This window comes from Puma concolor, chromosome E2 (genome assembly GCF_028749965.1).
Source record: "Puma concolor isolate L17-30 chromosome E2, mPumCon1.1.hap2, whole genome shotgun sequence".
In the NCBI taxonomy this organism is placed as follows: Eukaryota; Metazoa; Chordata; class Mammalia; order Carnivora; family Felidae; genus Puma; species Puma concolor.
Window position 1 is genome coordinate 33,252,087 of NC_141681.1, and position 19,911 is coordinate 33,271,997.

The 19,911-nt window shown below is 45.8% G+C and overlaps 1 long non-coding RNA gene across 1 annotated transcript; it reads left to right on the plus strand.

Annotated features, from left to right (window-relative positions):
* Nucleotides 1-7,225: 7,225 nt before the first annotated feature.
* LOC147573473 (uncharacterized) lies at nucleotides 7,226-19,498 on the plus strand. Its single transcript, XR_015244528.1, has 2 exons — nucleotides 7,226-7,484; nucleotides 19,364-19,498. It is a non-coding gene; the product is annotated as an uncharacterized LOC147573473 (long non-coding RNA).
* The last annotated feature ends 413 nt before the right edge of the window (nucleotides 19,499-19,911 follow it).

The window sequence follows — 19,911 nt, forward strand, 5'->3', positions numbered from 1 at the left end:
ACTCAAAATAAATAAATTAATTAAAAAAAATAAAATAAAAATTAGGACATAAAAAAAACTGACTTGGTCAGGTGATAAGGGGACATTAGGGTTCTATGGGTACTTGAGAGGTTACTTGGCACTTTAGGTTTTAAAACGAAAAAGCAAAAGCAGGTCGCCACCCTCAAACACGTCAAAGATGTGAGTAAGGTTCCTCCAGGGATTTCACCCACCAAGGTTAGCACCCCCCACCTTCCCCGTCCTGTCACTCCTATCTCACTACTCTGTTTCTACTCTTGGGAGTACGCTTTGTGTTCAGCAACTAATGTTCACTTGTGATTTGCTCAGTTCTGCTCTGCCTCCCTTGGAGGTCTCCAGAGGAGAGCTTTCTTCTGCCCACCTCCCTGATGCCACGCCCCACGCCTGGCATGGATGGAACATTTGCAGTATTTGTTCCATGAGTGCATTTATTCCAGGCTTGCCTTGTAGATATCAGTGATATCTACCAGGCAATGTAATGGACCTGTTCTCCTGGTCCTTCTGTTTCTTTTTAAAGACTTAGACAGAAACAGAATAAAACCTTGCTTTCCGAGTTATTTTGGAATCTCATAAGGATTCCCAGAAATGAGACAAAAGGGAAGAAAACACATGGATGCACTCTCACCCCATAGCCACCCAGCAGCATGCTGGAGACAGCAGGCATTCCTACTTTCCATTTTTTAAGGAAGGGGGACACATGATGGACCCTGCCGCCAGGCAGAACTGGAACCAGGGTGGCATCAGCGTTTACTAACCGTGTGACTTCGGTAAGTTAGTCCAGCTGCTCAAAGCCTTAGTGTTCTCATCCTTAAAATGTGACTAACCATTGGAACCACCTGGGAGGGGCTTCTGAGAAAGCAAGGAGACCACACACCCATTCAAGAGATACTGACCGTGGTCCTACTGTGTGTAGAGCCCCGTCCCAAATGCTAGTGCGTGTGAGCCACCTGGCACCAGCCGCAGTGTTGACACTCTCACTGTCAAGCTGGGTTCACAAAGTCCCAATCAGGGACGCCTGCCTTTTGTACCCATTGTCACCACTTGAGTCAGAGAAATGTGACAGGAGAATCGTTATCATCTTGGAGCCCAATGATAATTGGCTTAGTAAAAAGAAACAAAAAAACAGTTAAAATAGTTTCCCAGCCAATTAAAATTTGCTTTTCCAACTCTTTGAAATTAGGTGGGAAGGGGGTGCCTGGCTGGCTCAGTCGGTGGAGTACGTGACTCTTGATCTCAGGGTCATGAGTTCGAGCCCCATGTTGGGCATAGAGATGACATAAAAAGATAAATTAATTAAGTAAAATAAAATAAGGTGGGAAGGACACATCAAAGTCATCTGGCAAAATAAACGACTGCTTTAGGAATTCGAAACGAGGTGTTTGTGAAAGATGTTTATCACTGTGTTAGTTCCAATATCTGACAAGTAGAACCCAACCTAAGCATCCAAAGAAACGGGGAATCATTTGGAAAATTGGGGAAGTCAATGCTGTGGAATTCTTTTTTGACATTAAGAAATTAAAATGACATAAATCTGTGGAAGGTACACAAAAAATGTTTACATACACAATTTCCACATGAAAAATCGAGCTCTTTGGTCAAATTGTCCAAGATAAAATGCAAGAAATAAAAAGGCTTCTATTAGAGTGGTTGAGTATGTGCCCTGTTCATATTTTATCCAAAACCTTCTTTACTGCTGCTAAAGCTTCTTTCTGGTTAAAAAATAATACGTATAATAATAATTAAATACTTCAGTGCTAGATTAATGGCTAAGAATTTTCCTCTTTCGGAAAAAAAAAAAAAATACTCCAAGAAAGGTCCCAGAAGGGGGAGAAATAAATAAAAACACATTGGAAACATTAAATATGGCCAGTGGGTAAACTGTAATTACCTAGCGCCTAACAGTTTGAAACAGAATGTTATACAGATGGTCATTTCCGTGCTTAACTATAGGGAAAAGAAACAGGTACTTGATCTGTGAGGGCAAAAAGGAAAAGAGTGTACTTTGAAAGCAAGGATTCATTAGGCCAAGTTTCATCTAGCTTCGTAGTACAACCAGATTCTGGACTAGGGTTCTGCACACAGAGCAAACTTCGACGTTCATATGTTCACACATTGGGGTCAGAAAGACCAGTCTCCAAATCCTTTCTTCCCCTCTTCCTTGCTGTTGGACTTTGGGCAGGACACTTACCTTGTCTGAACTTCCATTTCCTCATCTCTAAAACGGAAATAATATTCCCCCTCCCAGGGCTGTTTTCAAGATTAAATCGAATACAATTAAACTAAACTCTTAAGTATATATACAACACCTAATACTCATTAGCGTTCAATAAGTATCTGTTAATTATAGTATTAATATTACTAGTCTAATGGGTTGCTCTTACACTCTACCTCATTCTTTTTTTTTTTTTAATTTTTTTAATGTTTATTTATTTTTGAAGGAGAGAGAGACAGAGTGTGGGGTGGGGGAGCAGAGAGAGAGAGGGAGACACAGAATACAGAGCCAGGTCCAGGCTCTGAGCTGTCAGCACAGAGCCCGACGCGGGGCTCGAACCCACAAACCGCGAGATCATGACCTGAGCCGAAGTCGGACGCTCAACCGAATGAGCCACCCAGGGGCCCTGACACTCTACCTCATTCTTAAGTGTGAGCCAGCTTGTGGGCCAGGATGTTCGGGGTGTTTGGATGAAGAACTCTTTTTTGGATTTATTCTCTTTTTCAAAACTCCAACTCCCAGCCTCTGAGTTTCCTCCCATTGCTAATTGCTACTCCAGGAGCTGTGACAGCCTTTCCTGTTTGGTAGTTGATGAATCAATCAAAAGATGCTATTGTGAAGCAGTGATTTGGGGTTTGTGAAGTGCCTGATGGAATGTGTGACACTGACAGCCCCCTGGGGGAGGCGGAGGGGTGGGTAGGTGGGGGGGGGGGTGGGATTTGACTCATTTAGTACAAGATGTTCCCAGAGGGTGCCAAGCAGGTGCTTTGACCCCAGCCTATCCAGGATAACCATCTAGCAAGCTGGGTAGACTCTAGTTTCTATGGTAATGATTGTTGGGGGACCAATATCTCAACAATCCTGTTTCGATGCCCTCTCAATCGCTCTCAACGGGAGCATCGCTCTCAATCCCTCACCTGCACTGTCTTCCCTTGTCCTTCCCCTTCTGCCAATCATTCCTGTTCAAAACATATCCCTACTCCATGCTGCCACTGCTCAGTCCTCTAAAGGGCAGATCTAGTTCTCTGATTAGCATGCTCCTGATAAAGGACTCAACCCCCAACAGCAGTTGATTGGGCAACCTCTCTACAGAAAACATTCAGATTGTAATTTGGGATCCCCCAAAACAATCCATGATTCAAGTTGATCATTGGGTGCCTACTGGGTGCCGAGCACCGTTCTAGAGGCCGAGCAGGGTGAACAGGGAGGACTGAGTGAGTGGGTATCAATGTTAGCAAGTACCGTCCAGACTTTCGAGAGCGCAGAGTTGACTTGGGGGAAACAATCATATTTATATCTCAGAATGAGGCAGGAACATTTGATAAAGGCCGATCAAGGTGTAATCAGAGGTTGGAGCCTTCACTGAGGAAGAGGCATTCTGATTACAGGGGCGGGTGAGGAAGTAAGTGCGGGTCAGGACAAACACTTATAAAGGAGCAGTTCTTGAGGTGGGCGTTGCAGAATAGGAAGCTTTCCAATGGGCCACAAATGAAGAAATGGCTAAGGAAGGAGACTGTGATCGTGGGCACGGAGCGGCAAAGGTACATTGGGTATGAGGTACTGGAAGCAGATAGCCAAGGATGGTGAGGATATTGATTCCTTGGAAGAAGGTGATGGGGAATAACGCGCATGCACGAATAGGAGCGGTCATTATAATAACACCTGCCGTTTGTCGCGTACCTATTTTCTTCTAGACGGTACGGTATCTCTGCTGGGATGTACTGGGGACCTTCTGTGCAAGCACTTGACATGAATTTACATCACTGGGGAAATCAGCCCTGGGAACTGCTGGAGACTTTTGTTTTCCTGCTCAGCCTCTGAGCCGCGAAGACTCATAGCGTTACCGATATATCCTTCAAGCAGCGCGGCGGGTGAGTGCGCGAGCTTTCAACCCCAGCTGCACACTCTGCCGGCTCTATGACCCTAGACGAGTTACTCTCTTCTCCTGAAGCCCAGTTTTCTCATCTGTAAGACGAAAGGCCGTTGAATCCGTGCCCTCACAAAGGTGGCCGGGAAGAGCAAAAGAAAGATGGCCCGAGAGGCACCTACTACAGGGCCTGGTCATGCTGAGCACTAAATAAATGCTGGTTCTTAACTACTCCGCCCCTGGCAGCTCACCAGAGGCCGCCATAGCCATCGTGAGACTGAGAAAAAACGCTGCATTTCGTGTGTTTGCCTTCGACCCCCCTGGCACACTTATCCCGCTTCCAAATCATCAGCTAAAGGGCTGTGCCCGATGCCGTGAATGGTGCTTCGGCTCCCAGATGGCCATCGTTCAATGCCTTACTCGGGTGACCCTCCTCCAGGATGCCTTGATGGGCCACTTCAGCCCACAGAGCTCGCCCCTTCCACCGACTGCCCAACCGCTGGGCTCTTCTCTCCAGGCTCGAGCTCTCCACTCGTCTGTGAACTGGTTCAGGAGGAGGTCAGCTCGCCTACATTGGCCGGGCCTTCGGGTTGTCGTGGGGGTGACGGTGGGGTGTCAGGAGGTCTCCGGCAGTGCCCACAAACACCCGACTGGTCGGCCACCCCTTGTCCTCTCCTCACCCATCTTCCTGCTTGAGCTCCCCCGTCAAGACTGAATCCCCACTCCCGAGACCACTTTTTTCTTAGAAACTTGATTGTTCTGATGGAAACCTGCCACAAACCCATCTTTCATTGTCTTTTAATTCGCTATCTCTACATTTTAAGGTGTTTGGGGTTTAGGGCTTTCAAATAAAAAATGTCATCAAGTATTTAAATCAATCTCTCTCCTCTTTATTGATAGGAACTCAAGCCTGCTGATTAACTTTTCAATCAAAGCTGCTGCCTACCACACGCACACCGGAGCAGGCAACAGCGATTGTCGTTTGGGCACTCACTAAAACACTTATTTAGCTGACTTCCTCAGTGCTTCTAGCCGCCTCTCTGGAAGCAGAGGGAACTTCGGGGTTGATCTCCAGTCCCTTGCTCAAAGTGTCTGCTGATGGAAAGCTCTGTCACTGACCCTAACTCTCCCGCATGCACCTGGGTTCCCTGAAATTTCTGGAACGCACCTAGGAGGTTCGGGGTTGGAGCTGGAGGAAGCTGCACATTGGAAGGGAGAACAAGAAAAAAGAACAACAGCATTGTTTTCTTTCCCCCCCCCCCATTCTTTTGAGAGAGTTGATTAGTATACCCTGTAATACAATCTGGATCCTGTGCTATGTAGATAGATAGAGATATAGAGACAGTCTTCTTTTGTATGTTCCAGATATCACTCAGAATGCCTCACGGGACCTAGGGCAGTAGGTAGAGGTGTCTGCTTTAAGCCTTGTTTTGCGGCGACCCGACTTATTGCCTAAAGCGGATTCTCCGGGTTTCTAGGAAGTGACATCATGAAGTCCAGCGCGGGGGGGGGGGGGGGGGGGGGGGGCGGGGGGGGGGGGCGCCTGTAAGGGCATCTTGCTCACAGCACTGAGCAGTTGCCCTGCATGTGGCCTGATTTATTTTCTTCCAGAATCGAATCTGGAATACAAAGGTAGCCGGCTCCGGTCCAGGAGATAGCACAGAGAGGAACAGAAGGAAGTTTCATCCCTGCACTTAGACCCAGAAAGGCGGGCCAAGGATGGAGTATCTCCCTGCCTGGGTGTCCGCTCCTCCTAATTTACAGTCTAATTGTGGAACGCTTTCGACCTATTTTGCTTGCCGTCAACATCAAAATGTCTCTCTTGATTGTAAACTTCTGGAAGGTGACACTGAGAACGTCTGTGGGTAAGCCAACGGTCCGGAGTGATAGGAGCTCACTGTTCCCACAGCAGGCAGGCGACTTTCTATCGCCAGAATTCTATCATCCTTTTGGGATCGTAGATATCAGGCTGACACTTTCTGGAACTCAGCTTTCCCATCAGTAAAATGAGAGGGTTTCCCTCCAGGCTCCTCCAGTGAGGCGCTGTGTGAGCCTCTGGGTCCCGTATCGCAGGTATGTTCTCTGATGTTTCAGTGACAGTACGGTGGGTTTTGCCGCGTGTGACATCGTCGTGACACCAGCCGTGTTGAAGGCCGGGGTGTGGGTGAGGCCAGAGCAAATGGAGAAAGAGCTGGCAGCGAAGAGGTCTCCCCTGGGAAAGCTGAGATCCAGGAGCACGTCCCTTTAGGTCTAAGGAAAGCAGTGACACACACCACCACCCCCCAGAGGCCCCCAGGCGAATCTGGCCAAACCACATCGTGTTCCGCCCACATCAGAAGCACCGGGAGTCTGTCACAGGAGGTAAGGAAGAGCTCCTGAGGAGGTCCGCCAAGTACCCCTTGACTCGAATTTCAATCCTCGCACTGAATTCTATTCCCATTATTTAATTTCCTTCCCATCAGTCAGAATTAAATACCAAATCCCAAGCCCAGGTCTTCTCAAGTCCAATGGCCCCAATGCTTTGTTTCCAACTTACATAAAAGTTTAAATTTCCTCTTCCCCTGCTCAAATTTCTGCCAAAACAGTCATCAGCGATGAAATTTTTGAAGATAATTAGCATATCAGATATCTGTAAGAAGCTAATAATGTATTTCTTGGATTATGCTTCTCTGGTTAGCTGTTATTAATCACAAATATTATTCATGTCATTTGAAATATTCCTGTTGGCGGATGTTTTTATGCTTGAAGGATTCTGGCTGAAAGTCTTGGGCGACGGACGCACCCCCTGCCCCCTTTGGAGAGGAGAGATTGGGTCGAGTCTTGTTGAACAGGGTTAACCTTCAGGGGAAACAGCATTAAGGGAAGTAATTATCCATTCACACTGAGCTGGCTACAAAGAAAGTGAGAAAATCACCTTCTCAGAACTCACATGAAAAACATAATGTAGTTAATATTAAATAAAGGCATTGGGCAACCTAGCCTCTTTTTACAGTGTGTTCTGATGTGTCCTTGATCAGGGGCTGTTTTGTTTATGATTAATGAATGACTCACCTTGGGCTGTGTTCCGTTCAATGCATACCTCATTATGAATTTGAAGAGGTCATTTGTTCCTTGGATTTAAAATAAAAACCTCTTTGTACATTGAGAAGGTTACGAGTTTGATATTGGTGCAAAATTGGGTCAAAGAGAATGCGGGACGTTTGTGTCGGGTTGTTTGTTGACACTGTTGTTTTTAACAAACAAGTTCACTTTTTAACTTTAGGCATTTGGAGAGCATGTCTAAGCCTGGGCTTTGATTTTAAAGTAGGTCCTAAAATTATGTGACTTGGACCCAACTTCTCCGTAGCAGCACTGCCTCCCGGACGCCATGATTCTGAAGGGCATCAGGTTGGTGGGACCCACATGCGCGAGGGCTGTCTGTGCTGCTCCAAGAGGCGCTGGTGGAGGGGAATTCAAGGGGCACAGAAACATATCAGAAGTAAACACGATCTGGGGTGCCTGGTGGGCTCAGTCAGTTGAGCATCTGACTCTTGACTTCAACTCAAGTCATGATTCCAGGGGCGTGGGATTGAGCCCTGCATTAGGCTCTGCACTGGGCACGGAACCTGCTTAAAATTCTCCCTTTCTCTCTCCTTCGGCCCCTCTCTCCTGCTCCTGCACTCTCTCTCTCTAAGAGCAACAAGCAAAAATAAAAGAAAAACGAAAGAATCGCACTGAGGCCCAAGCACACAGCCAAGATCAGTTCTTTTTCCTTTTTCCACCATGTCCACCAGACTGGTTTGTAATGGCCTCTTTTCCTCTTTCTGGTTGGGTACTCTGTTCGTTTTAATTTCATTTCACTCATATTTAAATGGCAGAATGAGCCGTAGTTTGCAGTGTGCTTTGCCAGACCCTATAAAACTCAAATTTGATGCAGGAGGTCACAACTGGGGGGGGAAAAAAATTCTGTGCCTGCCTTGTCTTTGTAAGATTCCTGACAAATACAGCCCTCTGATAAGGAAATATATGTGTCTCGCTCTTTCCTGGTACCTGCACTCACACACAATCACATTTATCAGAGGAAAACAGATGACAGATAGATACATACATATGTACGTGCATAGCCATCCAGGGCCATGATGGGGACCACGAAGAGAGAGAACTTGGGTATTTGGAACCCATCGCCCTAAGCTTGGCAGTGAAAACATTGCTTCCCAGCAGTGCAGACACAGACGTGTGGTTTACTACCTACGGGCCCCACCACCGCTCAGTTAATGATCTTTCCACAGGGTATGTGTGTTCGCTTGTGCATTCAAATGAGGGCTTGTCACGCAGAAATAGAAGCACGCACATGAATAGGTCTTGCCGGTTGGCTAAGGATACCCGCTCCGTGGTAGACACAGTTCACTAGTCAGCTAACCAACTTTTTTTTCAGGCAAGTTATTTCTTTATGTGTGAGAGAAACTATGTTCTTTGATCACAGCCGTCCAGATGGGATTAAATAATAGCAACTCTCAGAGACCCAAAGGGGTTACTCCTGGCTGTCACTGAATAGCTGTGTGACCTTGGGCAAGCCATTTCCCATTCTGGGCTTCAGGGCCATCGCTATAAAATGAGGGCCTTGGACTATATCCTCTTTATACTGTTCCTCACCATGAGTGTTCTATCTTTTTTCTTTTTCTTTTTCTTTTTGTTTCTAGAATGATGTGTCTCCCATCAGTGTTCGAGGATTCTATTCCCAAAACAAATATAGGAATAGCTCATCCAGGGGAGGACCTACCTCCCCTCGAAATGCCCTCTTTGTGAAGCGAGGTCTTACTATTTCACAAACTAAACCCGGAAGACCGATGTTTTGTCTGTCTCCATAACCTCCATTTGCCTCAAAGATACATAAACCCCTATCAGACGCTAAACGCGTCCAGGTTTGTTGGTCACTATCTTCGAGCACCGTCATGACTGATCAGCAGACTGTTCACTTCGATGGCAAACAAATACCAATTTTACAGCTAGAAACAGAGGTCTCTTATTTTCTGACTTCACCTGTGGAAACGTAACTGGAATCGTCTTATCGCGAAGGAAAACACCAAGCGTAGTCTCCTCGCAGATATTTAGGGCAAGCTTGGCAATTTCCAAACTCAAGTGAACTTCCAAGGAAGTTAACAAAATTCCACAGAAAAGTTTCTTCAAATGACCATAAAACATTTTTAGAAGATTCGGGATCCAAATGGCAGTAATGATAACTTTTTAAATGCATTACAAAATTAGGCAGAAAACTTAGTTGTAGCAATATATATATATATAGAGAGAGAGAGAGAGAGAAGAGAGATGATTACTCTATACCTTAAAAAAAAAAAAAGTGGCTCCTACCAATTTAAGAAAATGGAAAAGGAGCCTGAAGGTGGTTTGTGAATCAGTTTTATTGTATGTCACGCTAGTAGCCATTGTCTATGCGTTTTAGCTTAAAAGCTAATTAAGCCAGATTGGAAATACTTATGGCAACAAACAAACAAAAATCCTCTGATTTGAAGATAAAGGCTTTGTGGGTGTTTTTCTTCATGATCACAAGATAGCTGATGCACCTGCACTTCTGGAAGCTCCAAAAGCTCCACCCAAGGACTTTTCCTTACATCTCATCTGTCAGAACTTCCTCCTGCCCAAGGACGCCAAGCACAATCCCTGCAAGGTCCCCGGAGAAAAAGAACATTGAACAGGGAGCGGTTCCCTTGTTCACCTACATCCGCTATACTTACCCATGATCACATCGCTAAGGAGTGCCAGTCTGTGCTCAAGTGATGCTTGAGACTTTATTAATGCCAATATATGCTTATTTCCTGGGAACCCCAAGCTTGGAGACCTGGGCACTCTTCTTCTACAGGGTTTGCTTTATCTTTTATGAGGGCTCAGATGTATGAGAAGATTACGATAACTGATCTTACCTGCTTTAACACATAGAAGACTGAGCTACCCCACAAACTCTCTCCTAAATGCCTCTCTTCCCTCCTTTTTCTTGTGAGCAAGACTTCCCCACCTTATGTCACTGTAATGTCATTGTAATGTGAAGATGGCTAGGGAACATGGTTTGCACTGACTGCCCATCATACGGGAGAGAAGACAGAGCTTATCACTCACACGACAGGATTTGGAGCGAGGATATGGGTGCCAAGAATTCCTTCACTGGAACTCCTTTAATCTCCATAAAGGATGCTCACTGCTCCTTCCAATCTACATTTATTTTGGCTTTTGCTAGTAACACCCAACCTTTGTTTTGCACAATCAAACTACCCTCTTCCCAATCCATGTTGGGTGGGAATAATCCCATCTCCTAGCTTGAAACGTGTCATGTGACCAAGACCTGGAGGATCAATCGGTGAATAACCCTTTCTCCAAAGACACTGGCTCAGAGAGTGCCTTCGTCCATTCAGGCTCCCCTAACAGGATACAGAACATAAGTGGCTTATAAATAACAGACATTTGTTTGTCATAGTTGTGGAGTCTGGAAGTCTGAGATCAGGGTGCCAGTATGGCTGAATTCCCATGAGAATTCTCTTCTGGGGTTGCAGACTGCTGATTTCTTGTGTCCTCACATGGCCAAGAGCAGAAAGGTGAAGCAGGCTCTCCCATGACTCTTCTAAGGGCGCTAATCCCATTCATGAGGGCTCTACCTCCATGACATCATCAAGATCCCAATTACCTCCCAAAGGCCCCACCTCTAATACCATCACGTTGAGGGGGAGGGGTTCAACATGCGAATTCTGGGGAAACACATTCAGTGCATTACTGAGGTCATTATCATTAAGATGAAATAAAAGAAGTTTCCAATGGATCTTTGGTGGAACCATAGGAAAAAGATGCTCTTTCTCCCCCAGGGGACCTGGACCAGGTATAGTGTAATATAACCTATACACCAAAAGTCTCCTTTATTATTATTATCATTATTTTGTTATTTTATTTTATTTTATTTTATTTTATTTTATTTTATTTTATTTGTTTTACTTTATTTTATTTTACTTTATTTTATTTTACTTTACTTTATTTTATTTATTTTACTTTATTTGATTTTATTTTACTTTTATTTTATTTTATTTTACTTTATTTTACTTTATTTTATTTTATTTTACTTTACTTCATTTTATTTTATTTCATTTTACTTTATTTGATTTTATTTTACTTTATTTTATTTTACTTTATTTTATTTTACTTTATGTCACTTTATTTTATTTTATTTTATTTTATTTTATTTTTTATTTTTATTTTTTTTAAATTTTTTTTTTCAACGTTTATTCACTTTTGGGACAGAGAGAGACAGAGCACGAACGGGGGAGGGGCAGAGAGAGAGGGAGACACAGAATTGGAAACAGGCTCCAGGCTCCGAGCCATCAGCCCAGAGCCCGACGCGGGGCTCGAACTCACGGACCGCGAGATCGTGACCTGGCTGAAGTCGGATGCCTAACCGACTGCGCCACCCAGGCGCCCCTATTTTATTTTATTTTAATTTGTAGTGTAAGCCAACTTGAGTTGAGTTTATGGTCATTTGCAGTAAATCTAAAAATGTTAATCACACCTTACTTACATCTGGTCCTTTTATGTTGACAAAGCACTCACATATTTCTTCTCTCTTTTAATCTGCCCTGTGAACCTATAAAGGAGATAGTGTTATCCCAGCGTTCACAGAGAAAAACATGCACTAGGGGAAACCCTGATGGCTTCATTCTATTTACTCGGTGGGGGGGGGGGGGGGGGTGGTGACCGGTTGGTGTGTGCAAGGCCCTGTGCTAAGTGCTGGAGGTGTAGTGAACGAGTCAGATGCCACCCCTGTGTTCAGGGGACCCCAGTCTAGTCTGAGAGCAGACAACCACCACCAATTAAACACGTCACCGTCAGAGTCTACCTGGGCACCTACAATAAAGGAGCAGTACAGAACAGTCGAGAAGGTCAAAAGACACTCTGGACAACTAGCAATTAAACTAATCTCAAAGAGAATTCCGGAAGAGCAGGTGCAAAAATGCTGAGGCAGGGGCAAGTATGGCGCACTGAAAGAACACGTGACCGGCATGGCGGGAGCAAGGACCAAAGGAGGGAGTCCTGTGAGTAGACAGGGAGGCAGGCAGAACAGGAGCACACTTACCCTCTGGGCCACCTCAAGAATGTCGGTCTGTATCTTCACGCAAAGACATTTAGGATTTTCTAGAAGGGGTGTGTCCTGACCTTAGGGTACTAAGATAGCACTCTACGATGCCTGCAGCGCAGAGGATGTGCTGAAGAAGTCAGAGTGGCTTTGGAAAGAAGTTAAATGTGCCTGGCGTGGTATATGGGGCTTAAACAATATTTCTATAAACTGAGCTTGGTCACTTGCTCCAGATCACAAAGCCCATAAGTGTCAGAGCCAGATGGGGGTTCACAGAGTCATGCTCTTAACCGCTGTGAGACATGGAACATCAGGAGAATTATTAGACTACTCTTCTATCAGCAACTGGACAGTTGGCCCTTTCTAACTTTTCCATTTGGTGCCCGTCCTCCATTTTTTTTAATAATAGTTGCACAATTTTTTAATGCGATTCAAGCAAAACTCTACTTGGCTATTTGTGTGACAAAGTTCAAAAACTTTGTATTGTGTCATCACTTTTAAAAAATGTATGACCAAGAACACTTAGCAAATTCCAGAAACCTTTGAACTGCAGTTTGTTGAATATTGTAGTTTATGTTTTCTCTGATTTGTCCCGAACCATTTGTACCTTGGATTATTAATCAATAACCAAACACAGCTCTGGCTGGGCACCCCCCCCCCTCCTCGCCCCCTACTGATGATGCCAGGAACATGAACAACTGTATTATCTTTTCTTTGATTTCTGTCAATATACTTGTTTCAAACCTTTATTCTGGCTTCTTTCTCTCTTTGTATCCCATGGAAAAAATTCCCCAGATAAGATCAGAACTGCTTTGTCATTCAGCAGCAGTAATCAGGTCTGAGCAGAGTTCAAACACATTTTTTTTTTTTTCCCACTCTCAGAGACAGAAAAGGCAAAAGAATAAAATGGTTGGCCACAGCTTTCTGACTTTATATTTGCATATGCATATGTAAATGTATTATGATATCTGGCTAGCCCTTGAGTGGATTTACGTTGTAAATTAATGGATATCTGTGGAGATGGTAATAAAGAGCAGCTACTGGGAATCTGGGAGATTATTTCCCGGGAAGACAAAAACGGAGTATCTACACAGCAGGGTAGCACAGTAGGCAAGCTCTCTCATGCCGGAAAACCCAGCGTCACCTCTTGGGATTTCTAGGCATCTGCCTCTCCATTTCAACATCTGTCCAACTTCGAGGAAAATGGCATGGACCTCATGAGGGCTCATTCTGTAATCAGCCAGTGAATATTTATTGAGTACCTGCTGTATGCCAGGAACTCTCAATAGACACTAAGAAGCTAGGTCCATATCCTCACGGAGCTAACGTTCTCATAGGAAACAGAGACAATCATTGAACGAATCCATAAGAGAATCCTGGGTGGCAAAAATGAAACAAAATCATGGGAAGATAAGTGAAGGGAGGATTCAGATAAATTTTAGATAGGTCTTCAGATAGGTTTGCTACAAGCTGACATTTGAATTCAGCCCTTGATGAGAAGAACGAACTAGCCACTAGAAGAAAGAAAAGATCTGAGGACAGAAGGCCACACAGAAGAAACGGCCAAGTCCCACTGGTGAAATGAAGAAGGCCGTAGCATTGAAGCAGAGAGGGTGGGTAAGAGGGAGATGGTGGGGGGTGATGGTGGAAAGGCACACAGGGCCAAAATCGTGAGCCCTTGAAGGCCACGTAAGGAATTTGGACTTCAGTCTAAGTGCAATGAGAAATCACTAGCAAGCTTCAACCAGGGGGAAAACTGATCTGATTAATGACAATCTGATTAATGAAAGGCTGCTTCTCAATCCTCTGTGTCAGTGGAAATTTTCAGCCTGTGGCTCGTATGGCACAGGGACCTACAAGTAAGTGGGATTGGGGTCCAATATGGCTTCCAAATTACTGGAAACGTGAGAATGGGGTGTACGAGTGTGCGAAGAGACCTGCGTCCAAGGCGATGCATGGGATGCTCTCAGTTACAGTAACTGGCACACATTATACATCATTTCCCCCCACTTCCCGCTGACCGGAACCTACCTGCATGGCCACACCTACCTTAGGGGAAGCTGGGAAACATCATTTTTGGCTGTGCAACCTTGTGCCAAGACAACACTTTTTGTACAGTAAAAGGACCCTGCAGGGACACTTCTGGTTTCTGCCATAGCTTCCACCCAGGGCAAAAGCAGGGAGAATTGCCATCCACCTTTGGAGAACCAGCCTTCTTAGGAGAAGTTCTACTCCCAGAGGACTGATAAGTAAAACAAAATAATAATCATACATAATTAAGTAATAATTAACAAAACATGGGGGCCGCCTGGCTGGCTCAGTCCGAAGAGCTTGCCACTCTTGATCTCGGGGTCGTGAGTTCGAGCCCCGCGGCGGGGGGAGAGTTTACTTAAAAAAAAAAAAAAAACGTAACAGAAAATTGGTAAGTAATTGAGACATGGCCACGTGTTGGTAACTCCCTGCGCAATCCTAGCGCTGTGCCGCATGCAAATAGCACGTTTTTTTCAGTTAATGAAAACGCTTCAATGTTTTAAACAAGCAGATTGTTCACCCATGTCTCTGAGGGCCTGCCCTTTGAGCTGTTTTCCTAGAAACGGAGGTGGATTTCTACTCTTTTCCGATTCTTCACCTGGCACGCCGTTTCAAGTCAGCTGTTTAGGGTGCGGGGTGTCCTTTCGCATATTAAACAACGTAATTAGAAACCGTTATGAATTTGTGACTTTTACAATCATTAGCGCCCTTACCACCACGTGGATGGAAATTAAGCCCGTCGTACCCTTTCCTGTGTGGGATACCAACATGTGTACAAATACCGTTTTCCCAATTCATTCAAAACGTGGCGAGCACTTCCTGGGTGTACTTAGTGGATGGCAATTGGAAGTTACTCGCTACCGATACTCGGATGGGTAAAAAAAAAAGGTCGTGACTCCGAGGTACGAAGAGGGTCAGGGTTTTAGCAATTAACCTGCGAGTTCAATTAATGCAGACAGATCCCAGAGAAATTCAGTTATACGACAGCAAGCGAACTTGGGTTGAAGTCAAAGATGTGTCTTGGCTGTGCCAATGACTTTCCGTGTGATTTTTTTTAATGTTTAGTTATTTTTGAGAGAGAGAGAGAGAGAGAGAGACAGAGTGTGAGCAGGGGCTGAGGAGGGGCAGAGAGAGAGGGAGACACAGGGCTCGAAGCAGGCTCCAGGCTACACCCCAGTTGGCACAAAGCCCGACGTGACGCGGGACTCAAACTCACGAACTGTACGATCCTGACCCGAGCTGAAGTCCGATGCCTACCCGGCTGAGCCGCCCAAGCACCCCGACTTTCCATAGGATCTATTCACATGCCCTAGGCTCCTCGTCTGCCAAACGAGGGCTGGGTCCTGCTCCACACTGGCCAGTACGCGCTGTCGTATTACTGCGTCTCCACTCATGGCCCAGCAGACAGCACCAATCAAGCAAGCTTGGTGTTTCACTCTTTTCTGCTGAGACAGCCTCAAATTTCTTGCAACACCATCCTCGTTCTATCAGGGCTGGACCAAAGGATGAAACCTTTCTGTCATCCCCGAGCTTGATCACGTCTAAGACCTCTTCCCACGTGTCAGAATCTAATGAAGCAAAAACCAAAACGAAATAAAACCTTCGGTTGAATTACTAGGGGAATCTGGTATGTGGGCAATTTGCGACTTACAGCATTCACTTGGCCGTGAATACTCCACAGTAAGGCTTGCTGGCCTTTGCTAATTAAAAAACATGAATCCTGTATTTTGGAAAGGATGGTGTGCCCTTTCCTTACCTTAAAGCCTGAGGAGGCGGTATAAATGCAAATTACATGCAAATATACTTTGGGGACCTCCCTATTTCTAAGAACTGAATCTGGCTTCTGGGGAACTCCAAAAGGAGGCTCCAAAGCTCTCTTTCCCAAGAGTTAACTTTCAAAGTGTTCGAGAGACTCGTGGAAATTTCCACCTTCCATAACAAAATACGACGTGGGTTTTTCGAGTTGGTAGCGAAGGAAGACTTTCCACTTGAAGGCACGCAGGGTGACAGCGGTGACTCTTAGACCTGAGAGTGGCTGCCCCCGCGTGTTGCTGTAACAGCCAAGAGGGCTTGGAGTGAGGTAAGAGGGGTTGCTGCTGTTGGGTGAGATACACCAGCAATGTGCCCACCGTTGCTGTCCTCCTACCGTGAGCACAGACCCTTCCCTTAATCCATCAAGGCATGAAGCCAAGGAATAAACACAGAGAGAACCACGAATATAAGGTGGTATGGCTTGTTCTATTGGCAAATTCTCACTTCAGGCAGCAACTGTGACCGCTTCCAGGTGCAAGGGACCAGCCTCAGGGGCCGTCCCGGGGCCTTATCATTATTACAAGCTAGAAGCTGCTTTTAAAGGAGCTGTAGGTAGGTCAGTGCTACTGACAGGTTAATGCCCGAGAATCGCCGAGAGATCTAGCCCAAATGCAAATTATGATTCACTGGCTCTGGGGTAGAGCCTGCGATTCTGCATTTCTAATAAAGAGGATCCCTGATCTGCCACCCCGAAGTATGCCACTTTGGGATAAAAATTATTCGGGGCTGAAGGCATTTGAGTTCCCAAAATTCCTTATCTGCCTAAAAGCAGAGCCTCTCCAAAGAACTCATTGTTTCCGATCCCCTCCCCGGGGCAATTCGAATCTAAAAAGTCAGCACCACACCCAAACAGATACAGTGGAAAACTATCCTATCTCCCATCTATTCTCTTCAGGGCCCATTTATCTTTCCAAAATGGTATTTGCTTTTCCAAAAGATTCCTCATCTCCGCCTTTCCCCCTACGAGTATAAAGACCCCCAAATTCTAATCACCCCTTTGAGCTACTCATCACTGAGTTCTCCCTTGTGCACACACCATACAGGTTAATAAGATTTGCATGTTTTTCTTTTCTTAAGCTGTTTCGTCAGATTAATTTGCAGGCCCTCAGACACTTAACCTAAGAGGGTAGAGAAAAAAACGCTAATGATCCTTATTCAAGAACCACACTTTGAGTAGCCACGTGCTAGGTCATGTGCCCTGATGCGGATCAGGTACAAGCTACAGAACGGGGTGATACAAAAACCAGAGCATGGCACGTACTTAACCCACGTCTGAGGCTGCCCATACTACCCTCAGTCCCCCGCATTTGGGACTCAGAAAGACCTGGAGTTAGGACCAAAGACAGAAGACCACACAGGAGCACATGGAACAGAAAAGTCTAAGACCAGTTTCCAAGGCCAAGACTAGTTTCCGAAGTCCAGAATTAAGGGACAAGTCACTGGAGCCACACTCTCAAAAAGAAATTCGATACCGCAGTGCATTCTTCCAAAGGCTTCTGGAAACACACCAAATGCCAAAGTAAGGACGTTTAGCCCGGAAAGGAAAGGGTCTGCGTGTAACAGGGTTGCCAGACGTAGCAAATAAAAATATGGGACGCTCATTCGAATTTGAATTTCAGACGAACAACAAATATTTTTGTATAAGTCCATCCCGCACACTATTTGGGAAATGCTTCTACTAAAAAGTTACTCGTTTTTTTAATCTGAAATTCAAATTTAATGGGGTGCCCTGTATTTTATTTCTGTTGGCATCCCTATTTACGTGGGGCGTGGGATATCTTCGAATCCTCAAAGGGTTGGCAATCAGCGGGGAGGCTTCAAAAACAATGCTGATACCTGGGTCCTACCTCCCAAGATTCTGACATAATTGGTCCGGTGTTCGGCCTGCACTGGACTGTCTAGAAACTCCACAGATGACCGCATAGAGTGCAAGGTTGACAACCACTGGGTTAGACTGATATATTCTAGAACCGGGTGGTGGCAGTTGATACATCAAGGGGTCATGAGAGGCAGAGAAGTTTTGGTTCTTGATGTGAACTTTCAAACAAGAAGAGTCGAGCTGTCTCTACGGGTAATGAGCCTCCCGTCACGTGAAGTGTGCAAGCAGCGGCTTGATGATCTCCTGAAGGCGATTTGCTTTCAGAGGGGATTCAAGGACTGGGGGGGGGGGGGGGGTAGACAGACGACTGCTGGGGGGGGGCAGGGCGAAATCGGGGAGGGTAATGGGGGAAGGAATTGTCACCGCCTTTCCAGATCTGGAATCTGAGGATTGGCTTACTTATTAGATTAAAAACCAAATAGGGGCGCCTGGGTGGCGCAGTCGGTTAAGCGTCCGACTTCAGCCAGGTCACTATCTCGCGGTCCCTGAGTTCGAGCCCCGCGTCAGGCTCTGGGCTGATGGCTCAGAGCCTGGAGCCTGTTTCCGATTCTGTGTCTCCCTCTCCCTCTGCCCCTCCCCCATTCGTGCTCTGTCTCTCTCTGTCCCAAAAAATAAACGTTGAAAAAAAAATAAAAAATAAAAACCAAATAAATCATAGAATGATGCACCGAGACAAGCAAAACATGAGTGCGTGGCAGTAAAAAGAAAGGTAAAACCCGAGAAGGGTCTACCGCATAATCATATTGCGACGACGCCTTTCCTGGTTTTGACAACGAGGGGAATCCGGGTAAGGGCGATCAGGACCTCCACGGATGTACCATTTTTGCAACTTCTGGTGAGTCTATAATTAGTTCAAAATAAAAAGCGGAGAATACATGAACGAAGCACCGCGAACACTTGTTTTTCTGCAAGGCCTGCGCAACGGAAGGGAGCAGGGGTGGTCTAACAGGATGGCCAGGCTCCCCGCTGGTGAGGCGTGCAATCTCTCCGCGTCCCTCTGTCCCCTCAGCCCGGAGTGGGGACCTCTTCGCCTGGGGTCTCCCGGCAGCAAGACTGAGGAGGGAACCCCAGCTCTTCCCAAGTATCTTTGCAAACAGTAACAGGCCAGTTGGTCATGTTGGAAATGAAGTCCCGGACTGGAGGGAGAGCTAGGAGGCAATCCAAGAATGGGGGGCGGATCGGGTGGGGGTGGGGGGTGGGGGCCACTTTCCAGCTTTAATGAACAATGCAATGAACTCCTAATAAAAATGGAAGCCAACCTGGAGAGTCAAGATGAGGTAACAGCCGTGGCTTCAGGGACTCCGTTCGTGGGTGTCGAGTGTGTGTGTATTTTTAGATAGCTACTTATTTGCACGTGGTAATTAGGGCCCCAAGGGGGTTGCAAATTTTTTGTTTTTTTTTTTTTTTGTTTTTTTTTTTTTCGTTTTTTTTTTTTTTCAGGGTTGGCAAGTGGAAGGAGGAGGCGGCTCAAATTCCCACACATCTGGGGCAAACAGATACTGCACTCCAATTTCCTGTCGGCGCCGCTGGTTTCTCGCGGAATTACTTGCTAAGTAAATGATTGTTATAAGACTATGAAGATTCGGTCAATCAAATTAACCCCTTTTGTCCATCGCCGCCCTCCGGCCCCCCCCCCCACCCCGCCCCACCCCCACGGTTCCCTTCATTTGCCTAAACTCGGTGGCTTTTGAAAATGTGTTCAAGCTTGAAGGCCCCAGCCTGCCTCACATTGGCCGAGTGTAACCTGAGCAGGAACCCGGAGGCCCCCAATTGTTTTGCTAATCAAGATTATTGCCCCATTGAGATGTGGAGGCACAGCCTGGCTGACAAAATTTGTCAGTTTCCCATGAAATAGTTCTGTCAGTTTAGCCCGGGTGCGGGCAACTATTAACATATAAATGAAGTTTCTCCCTCCTCCGCTCCCCCTTTCCCCCTACCCTGCAGCCACCCGTCCTAATGGATGCAGAGAAAATATAAACACACCCCCC